General features: G+C 44.6%; 1 protein-coding gene across 6 annotated transcripts in view; it reads right to left on the reverse strand.

Moving 5' to 3' along the window:
• Positions 1 to 9352, reverse strand: part of SYTL2 (synaptotagmin like 2) — a 132660-nt gene extending 123308 nt beyond the window's left edge. For 2 of the 6 annotated variants that reach the window (XM_058306117.2, XM_012519519.3), the window contains exon 1: positions 9256 to 9352. The gene's annotated coding sequence lies outside the window, so the exon portion shown is untranslated. Of the gene's footprint in view, positions 1 to 8945; positions 9198 to 9255 lie in introns of those variants that run through there. The other 4 variants (XM_004478160.4, XM_023584555.3, XM_012519522.3 and 1 more) reach the window with 3 other exon arrangements.
• Positions 9353 to 10082: the final 730 nt, after the last annotated feature.

Raw genomic sequence — 10082 nt, forward strand, 5'->3', positions numbered from 1 at the left:
AGAAAGACAGAAAAGGACAGAGAATATTCAAGGAAATAATGGCTAAAAATGTTTCAAATTTAACAGAAGACGTGAATATGCACATCCAAGATACTCAACAAACTCCAAACAGGACAAACCCAAACAGATCCACAATTGGCCACGTTATAATCAAACCGTCAAAATTAGAAGATTAAAAGAGAATTCCGTAAGCCTCAAGAGAGAAGCAACATGTGGCACACAAAGGAACCACAGTAAGATCAAGGGCCGATTTCTCATCGAAAACTATGGTGGCAAGAAGACGGTGAGAAGACATCTTTAAAGTACAAAAGCAAAAAACTGCCAGCCAAGAATTCTTCATCTGGCAAAACTGTCTTCCAAAAATGAAGGCAGAATTAAAACATTCCCAGATCAACAAAAACTGAGGGGCTTTGCTGCCATTAGATGGGTGCTACCAAAAATGCTGAAGGGAATTCTGTAGATTGAAAGGACTCCAGACAAGTGACTGAAGCTGGATGAAGAAATAAAGATCTCTGATAAAGACTATTACATGGATAAATATAAATACTAGAACTATTGCATTTTTTACTCCACATTTTACTTCCTACAGAATCTAAAAGGCAAGCATATAAAATGTAATCATAAATCAATGGTTTTGCACTCAACGTATAAATATGTACTTCATGAGAAGACTACATAAGGTGGGAGATGAAGGGGTATAGAAATACCATCTATGCATACTATTGAAGGTAAGTATGTATTAAAGCAAATGAGACTGTTATAGATTTAGGATGTTAATTTTAAGCCCCATGATAACTACAAAAATAAAACAGAGACTATGCAAACTCATAGAGACATAAAGTTAATTTCAGGTTTTGAAGTGTGGGGGCAAGGCAACAGAGACTTCATGCAAAATTAGTGTAAGGTTTCTGTTTGGGGTGAAGGGAAAGTAATAGTAATGGATGATAGTAAGAGTACTGCAAAATTGTGAACGTGATTAATTCCACTGCGTGATATGCTAGGGAGGGGTTGGTATAGGAAGGTTTATGTTTTATATACATCTATATCTTCACAATTAAAAAAAAAAACAAGAAAAAGAAACTAAAGAAATAATGACAATTAAATGCAATATATGATACTGGATGGGATCTAAGACTAGAGGGGAAACGGCTCAAAAGTACATAATTGGGACATAAGGTTTATATAAATGTTAAATTTCTTGAACTTGATCATTGCATTTAAGGTGATTTCACAAGTGAATATCCTATTGTAGGAAATATACATGGAAGTGTTATGAATTCAAGGAATATGATGTGTACAACCTATTCTTGAATGTTCGGATAATAGATGGGAAGGGGAGAGAGAGAGAGGGAGGGAGGGAGGAAGAGAGGGAAGGTGGGAAGGCAGGCAGGCAGGTGGGCGGACAAGGGTGGTAAAATTTTAAAATTGATAGATTTGGTATCTGGAGTGAGGGCACTATGCTAGAGTTCTCTGTATGAGATTTGTATTATTTTTACAACTGCCATTAAGTTTGAAATTATTTCAAAATAAAAAGTTAAAAAATAGCATATACACTTGCATGCAATTAGAGTAACAACCCGTAACCCCTACCACTGGTCCTAGTGGTGCATCTGAAACGGGAAGGTAAATAAACTGTTTAGCACTCTCTTAAACAATTAGTGGGTCAAAGAGGAAATTAGAAGGGAAATCAGTAAATATCTTGAGATGCATGTAAACAAGAACATAATATATCAAAACGTATGGAATACAGCAAAGGCAGTGCTGAGAAATTTATAGCTCTAAATGCTTACATTAAAAAAAAAAGATAAAGAGCTAAAATAAAAGACCTAACTTTACACCTTGAGGAACTAGAAAAACAACAAAAAATTAACTCCAAAGAAAGCAGAAGGAAAGAAATATCAAAGATTACAGCAGAACATAATGAAATTAAAAACAAAAAAAAACAACAGAGAGAATTAACAAACCCAAAAGTTAGTTCTTGGAAAAGAGCAATAAAATTGACAAATCCTTAGCTAGACTGACAAAAAAAAAAAAAAAAGAAAGAAAGAAGATGCGAATAAAATCAGAAATGAAAAGGGGCATTACTACTGACCCCACAAAAATAAAAAAGGTTCATAAGAGGATACTATGAACAAGTGTATGCCAAAAATGAAACAACCTAGATGAAATGAACAAATTCCTAGAAACACACAAACAACCTACACTGACTCCAGAAGAGTAGTTCTTAACCTTTTTTTGTTCCACAGACCTCTTTATCAGTCAGGTGAAAACCATGGACACTTTATTAAATCCACACTATACTGTGTATTATTTAATAAATACATCATACCTGCACCAGCATGCCCCCACAAGAATAATGTTTTTTTTGAATTTCAATTCAAACTCACAGACCCCTGGTTAAGAACCACTGCTCTAGAAGAAATAGAAGCCCTCAACAGACCAATTACAAGTAAAGAGACTGAATAATCCTCACAAACCTCTCAACAATGAAAAGCCCAAGACCAGATGGCTTCACAGCTGAATTCTACCAAACATTCCAACAAGGATTATAATAATTCCAATCCTGCTCAAAATCTTCCAAAAAACTGAAACGGAGGGAACACTACCTAACTCATTCTATGAGGCCAACATCATCCTAATACTAAAACCAGATAAAGATATGACAAGAAGATTAAAGGCCAATTTCTCTGAAGAATATAGTTGCAAAAATCCTCACCAAAGATGAGCAAATCTAATCCAACAGCACATTCAGAGAATTATACACCATGATCAAGTGGGTTTATCCCAGGTATAGAAGGATGGTTCAAAATAAGAAAATCAATTAATATATCACATTAACAAAACAGAGGGAAAAAAATCACATGATCATCTCAATTAATGCTTGTGATGGTTCGAGGCTTTATAGACTCCAGAAGTTACGTTCTTAGAGTTAGTTAATCTATTCCATGGGTGTGGACCTATTGTAGGTAGAACCTTTTGATTAGGTGACTTCAGTTAAAGGTCTTTTGATTAGGCTACTTTGGTAAGGCATAGCCTAGGGTAGGTCTGAATCCTCTTATTGAAGTCCTTTATAAGAGAATGAAATTCAGACTAAGAGAAAGAGAAAGTCACAGAAGACAGAGTTTAAAGTAACAAAGCCTAGAAGAGAAGGAAGAGACCAGCAGATACCACCATGTGCCTTCCCAAAGGACAGAGGAGTCCAGGATTGCTGGCAGCTGGTATCTGGGGAGAAGACATTGTCTGATGATGCCATGATTTGGACATTTTTCTCAGCCTTGGAACTATAAGCTTGTAAGCTAATAAATTCCCATTGTAAAAGCCAACCCATTTCTAGTATACTGCTTTCAGCAGCCTAGCAGACGAACACAACACAGAAAAGGCACTTGGCAAAATCTCACATCCTTTGAAAACACTCTGAAAATAGGAACAGAAGGAAATTTCCTCAACATGATAAGAGGTATATATGAAAAACCCACAGCTAACATCATACCCAATGGTGAAAGACTGAAAGTTTTCCCTCTAAGATCTGGAACAAGACAAGGATGCCCACTTTCACCAATGTTATTCAACATTGTACTAAAAGTCGTAGCCAGAACAGTTAGGCAAGAAAAAGAAATAAAAAGCATGTAAACTGGAAAGGAAGGAGTAAAACTTTCACTATTTGTGATCCTATATAAAAAAATCCTGAAAAAATCCACAACAAAACTACTAGAGCTAATAAACAAATTCAGCAAAATGGTGGGGTTTAAGATCAACACTCAAAAAAATAAGTAGTGCTTCTATACACTAATAATGAGCAATCTGAGGAGTAAATCAAGAAATAAATTCCATTTACAGTAGCAAAAACTAAAACTAAAAGAATCAAGTATCTCAGAAGAAATTTAACCAAGGATATAAAGGACTTATACATGGAAAACTACAAAACTCTGCTAAAAGAAATTTTAAAAAGATCCAAATAAATGTAAGGACATTCCATAGTCATGGATTGAAAGACAAAATATCATTAAAATGTCCAATTCTACCCAAAATTACTTACATATTAAATACAATCTCAATGGAATTTCCAACATCCTACTTTGCAGAAATGGAAAACCCAATTATCAAATTTATTTGGAAGGGCAAGTGACTCTGAATATCCAAAAACACCTTGAAAAAGAAGAACAAAGCTGGAGAACTCAACTTCCTGACTTTAAAGCATATTTAAACACTAGTGTGTTCAAAGCAGCATGGTACTGACAGAAGGATATATTGACCAATGGAAATCGAACCGAGAGTTCAGAAATAGACCCTCACATTTATGGCCAATTGATTTTTCACAAAGATGCCAAATCCACTCAATTGGGAAAGAACAGTCTCTTGAACAAAGGGTTCTGAGAGAACTGGATATCCATATGCAAAAGAATGAAACAGGACTCCTATCTTACACCACATAGAAAAATTAATTCATGAATGGATCCAAGAACTAAATTTAAAAAACCAGGACTATAAAACTCTTAGAAAATGCAGGCAAGCATCTTCAGGAACTTGTGGTGGGCGATGGTTTCTCAGACTTTACACCCAAAGCACAAGGGTCTTAGTATGTCAAAGGGCTGCCGACACACCAAGAACCAGAATGGGTTGGCTTTTTAATGGGAATTTTATTTGGGGTAAAAGCTTACAGTTCTAAGGCCATGAAATGTCCAAATCAAGGCACCATCAGAGATGCTTTCTTACCAAGGTCAGCTACTGTTGATCCTAACATCCTGTCACATGGCAATCAGGCACAGAATATGCCTGTCTCTCTCTACTTCCTCCTTGAGCTCAGCTGTGGCCAATCAGTCATCTCTCCCTGAGCCTTGTCTCCCTGAACCTCTCAGGGCTTCTCTCCTTGAGTTCAGCTGTGGGCAACCTGGAGTCCTTTCTCTCTCCTGGCAGGACCAAAATGGTAGAGCTCCCTTTTCCTTTGTATGTCTCAGTTTCTGTTAGACCCAGCAAGAGGGCAAACACTCAACCTGAGTCCAATCAAAAGCAATCTAATCAAGTGACCTTAAGTGAATCTACTATAATCAAAGGGTACCACACCCACAGGAATAGACTAGTTTAAGAACATAATCTTTCTTTTAAGGGGGACTTATAAAAGAACTTCAAACTGTCACAACAAGGAACAAAAGAAAAATAGACAAATGGGAGCTCCTCAAAATTAAAAACTTATGCATCAAAGGATTTGAATGAAGTCCTGATGCAGGTGACAACGTGGATGAACCCTGAGGACATTATGTTGAGTGACATAAGCCAGACACGAAAGGACAAATATTGTATGGTCTCACTGATATAAACTAATATAATTAAGCAAATTCATAGAATTAGAATCCAGAATATAGGACCAGGGGATTGATTAGGGTTAGAGACTGGTGGGCTGATGCTCAGTTTGTACAGAATTCCTATATAGGTTGACCGTAAAGGTTTGGAAATGGATGGTGATGATAGTAGCACATTGCTGGGAGTATAATTAACAGCACAGAATGATAAATGTGAATATGGTTAAAAGGAGGAAATTTTAGGTCAAATATGTTACTACAATAAAAATTAAAAGATAAAATAGGACTATGTAACACAATGAACTCTACTGTAGACAATGGACAATGGTAGTACAAGAATATTCTTTCATGAATTTTAACAAATGTATGGCACTAATACACTGTTAATAGAGTGGTATGGGGGAAAATACACCCATGTAAACTATGGAATATAGTTAATATTATTTTAATACTTTCATCAGTTGTAACAAAGGTGCCACACTAATGCAATGTATCAAAAATGGGGGTATATGGGAATGCTGTAGTTTTTACATGCTTTTTCTGTAAACCTACAACTTCTCAAATTAAGATAAATAAATGAGAAATGGCAATTACATGTAATATATGATACTGAATGCAGTCTAAGAATGGAGGAGAAAAGGCTCAAAAGGACATTACCGGGACATAAGAAAAAACTGGAATCTAGAAAGTAAGCTTTACATAAATGTTAAATTCCTTGAACTTGATAATTGCACTTTCAGTGATTACATAAACGAATATGCTGTTCATAAAAAATGGATGTGGAAATGCTATGCATTTATGAAGTATGATGTGTGCAACCTGCTCTTGAATGTTTAGATAATAGATGATTAAGAGAGGGAGGGAGGAGAAAAGGAACAGCAAAGGTGGCAAAGGGTTAAAATTGGTAGATCTGGAATTTGGGGTGAGGTTGCAATGCTGGACTTCTCTTGGGGTTTGTATTTCTGCAACTGTAATGTACATTTGAAATTATTTCAAAACAAGAAGTTAAAAAAAATAGCGTATACACTTGCATGCAATTGGAGCAACAAACGATAAAACCCCTAACACTGATCCTTTTAGTGACGGTGGAAGGGGAATTCTGACCCCCAATTTACAAAAGAGGAAACCAGCTTAGAGAAGTTAGCTGTCTGCCCACGGTGACACAGGTAATAAAACACGGCTAGAGCAACGACCTTGTCCTGGGCTCTCTCCTCCTCACTGTGTGAAATCCCTTCAAAATTTTCTGCTCAAACTTTGCACTTCAACAACCCGAAGGGCTACTTTTCTGTTACACTGAAGACATTTGAGACCTTTAACAAGGAGCATAGATGGACCTTTGGCAACGCTGGCAGCAGCCTCAGAACAGGCGCTTTCTCTATTGGAAAGTAAATGACAGAGTGGAATTATGGGGGATGGACTCCTGGGTTCACAGAACTAACCTTGGGGACGCTTTTAACTATTCATAATTTATTCTCCATATTCTTTCAAAATAACCTGAGGTGAAAAGAAGTTACTAAAGAATTAATTTTTTAAAAATAATCTGAGATGGATTGTAGCCTGGCAACAATTCAGTCAAAAGAATTGTATTCATTTGTTAGTTCATCTTTTTAAAATTTACTCATATAAATGCAGAAAAAATATTTGGGAGGTTATATGCCAAATTTTAGCATTTGTTATTTCTGGGCATAGATATTTTATTACTATTAATGCCCATCTGTATTTTTATCTCTTTTTCCTTTTAGAATGAGCATGTATAGCGTTAAAGGCCAATTTATCTTAAGAATGTACTCTTCATATAGAAAAATGGGGGCAGAGTTTGTCTCCATAGGGTTCAGGAAGGAGCACGACTGTGAAACGCAAATGAAAAATACAAACAGCCACCTCATCCCCAGAACAGAACTTTTGCCCGGCTTCTCCATCCAGGCGCTTAGGGCCCCCTCCCCCTCCAATACAGAGCACTGTGTTGGGCATCAATTTTACTCAAAGATTTTTTGGGGGAAAACTTTATATATATATTTAAGCCAAACTGGACATATAAATCAGACGAAAAATTTATATAAATCTTTAAAGGAATATCCAAGTTCACTGGAGCCGCTCTGACTCACTCCTCCACCCCCACTGAGTCACTTTTCCTATTACTGTAAAGAAAGCACATTCTAACATCCACGTTATCTTCGGAACTTCTTTGTTAAGCAGGTGGCAGCAGGCTGCACACCAGGACGCCTGGAAGCCCACGGGCCACAACGGCCACCCGCCCGGCCCACCACCTCGCACAAGGTGCTAATTCATTCATTCCACAAATGCGTATTGAGTGGCGCCTAAGAACGGCCCGCGGGGGACAGTGGGCTCATTCACCAGCCCACAGTCAGGTCTAACGGATCAGGGGCGGACAGCCGGCCTTTCAGGAGACCTCAAACCGCCTCCAGGGGACAGCGCCCCCGGCCTCTGCCACGCCCCCGCGCTGGCCGCCGGGCGGGGTCAGGCGGGGCTGCTGCGGCCAGGGGCAGAGGCGGTCACCCCGGCCTCCAGGAGGACCCGCTCTCCCGCACCCTAAGTGACCGCCTGCCTCTAAAGCACCCTGAACACTGTCGGGCACCCAACGGGAGCTCGATACCGCCGCCGTTTTGCTGTGCTCAGCTGCAGTTTGCTCTTACTCCAAGAGCCCAAGTGGAAAGGTTCTAGAATCAGAGACCGGCTTTGAACCCTAGCTGTGCCACTTAAGGGGAGCGCCCTTCTGACCCTCAGCTGCTTCTCTGTAAAACGGAGTTGCGGGTAATACATGTCCTCACGCGGCTGTGATCATTAAGCACATACTGGATGTAACGCTTCTGTGCCCGGTCCGAAATAAGTGACCAATAAAAGACGAGCTGCCTTACCCTGCCCCTAGCGGCGTACCTTCTCGGGCCCTGCCGGCCACTCCGGATGGGCAGGGGACTTGGCGTCTGCACCCACCTGGGGTAAGGTGGGAAGAACGACGGGGCGGGGCAAGGTGAGAGGAGTGGGCTGCCGGAGGTCCCCATCAGAGTCCCCAAGTGCCTTCGCCTCCCTCCTCTGCCTGGCTGCTCCCTGCCCCTGGCAGCGGGGGCCCCCGCCCTGGCCCCGAGGGCGCAGGGAGCCGAGCGCGGCTGGAGTCCCGCCCCCGTCCGCCGCCTGTCCCACCCTGGGCTCGCCTCTGCCGGGCGGCCCCCGTCAGGCCGTGGACAGTGGGATTCCTTCCGTCCTCTTCCGGGCTCCCATCTCAACCCGGAGACCACCGCCTGGCCGGGGACGGCGCCGACTGAAAACGCGCGCTGTGCAGCAGGGCAGGAAGGGGAGCCCCAGAAGCCACCCAGGACGCCTAAGAGCGGCGAGGAGGGGCAGGGCCACCCCGTCGGAGGGGCCGAAGCGGAGGCCTCTCCACTTTGAAAGACCAACATCCCACTCGGGAGAGCTACAGCGCCCCGCGGAGCGGCGCCTGGGTGCAGGGAGGCGATTTCGCACAAAGCGGCTTTTTAAAAAGTAGAACCACCCCCACACACACACCTGTAGCTAGGTTCCACCGCGTCCCCGTCCTCACCCGCCAGTCTGGGGACAGCGTCCCCGCGGCCAAGGCCTGCCCGCAGCCAGCTCCAAGTCCAGGCTCGAAAGCCCCGGGAAGTCCCCGCCTACCTGGGCGCCCCAGCTTCCCGGGGACTGCGCTCTGGAGTAGGAGGGAAACTGAGTCAGGGAGCATGCAGGACGCCCAACGCCGGGCACGCCTTCCAGCCGAGGAGACCCGCCGCTCCCACCGACTCTCCAAGGCAGAGGAGGAAGTGCAGAGAGGGACAGTGGCCGCAGGTACCACTGCGCGCGGAGACGCCGCGGCCAGAAGCCGGGCGCGCGGCCCGAGCGCCTGCGGGGCCCGGACGGCGGCCCCCGCCCCCGCCGCCGCCCCCGCCCGGGAGGTCCCAGCCCCGCAGCCCCGCGCGCGGCGCCTTACCGTGCCCGGGCCGGCCGCGGAGCGAGGCCTCCTCTCCCGCGCGCCGCTCGCCCGCCAGCCCAGGTGCCCCCCGCCCCGTCGGCTCGGGCACCGCGCCTCGGGCTGCGGGCTCCCGGCGGCGGCCGCCGGGCGCGCACCAGCCTCTCCCGCGCGCGAGCCAATGCGCGGCGCCCGCCCCGCCCCGGCCCGCCCCGCTCTGCGCCCGCCCTCCCGGGCCGGCGCCCTGCTCCGTCAGGCTGTTCGCCCCGAAAGAGCGTCTTTTCTCTGGCAGTGCGAACAGAGCTAGCAGCACGGGTGGCTTTTGGCCCCCGTGCGTTAGGGGACCTGGGAATCTCGGAGCACGACGAGCCCCTCCGCCCAGCGAGCGGGGTGACGGCTGCGTGGAGGAGGCAGCGCGCATGGTGGGCGCGCCGAGACGCCTCCGGGCGCCGGCTCCTCAGGTGTACAGAGTGAAGCCGCACAGCTCGCTGAGGGGGTGGAGTGGGGTGAAGGTTTGAAAGCGTTCATGCAGTGATACCGGCGGCCTGGATAAATGGTGGCCCCGACGTGCACCGCCAGGGCCACCCAAAGGTGCGCAGGGAGGACGCGTGCGCCCCGGGAAGGCAGGTTCGCGTGTAAATGCAGTATTGTGTCAGCTTGTTGAAAGTGGCCAGGCGGGTGGGAGAGAAATTCTTGTTATGGGTCTCATCTCACGCCAAGAGGTTGCAGGGCTCAGTGGCTGAGGGCTAGAGTTTCGATGTTGGCTGCTGTCCAAGTACGGGTCCCACCGCTCTCTAACAGGACCTGAGGCGGGTTACTTACTTCTGTGCCTCAGTTTGCTCATCCAT

This window comes from Dasypus novemcinctus, chromosome 10, assembly GCF_030445035.2.
Source record: "Dasypus novemcinctus isolate mDasNov1 chromosome 10, mDasNov1.1.hap2, whole genome shotgun sequence".
Taxonomy (NCBI): domain Eukaryota; kingdom Metazoa; phylum Chordata; class Mammalia; order Cingulata; family Dasypodidae; genus Dasypus; species Dasypus novemcinctus.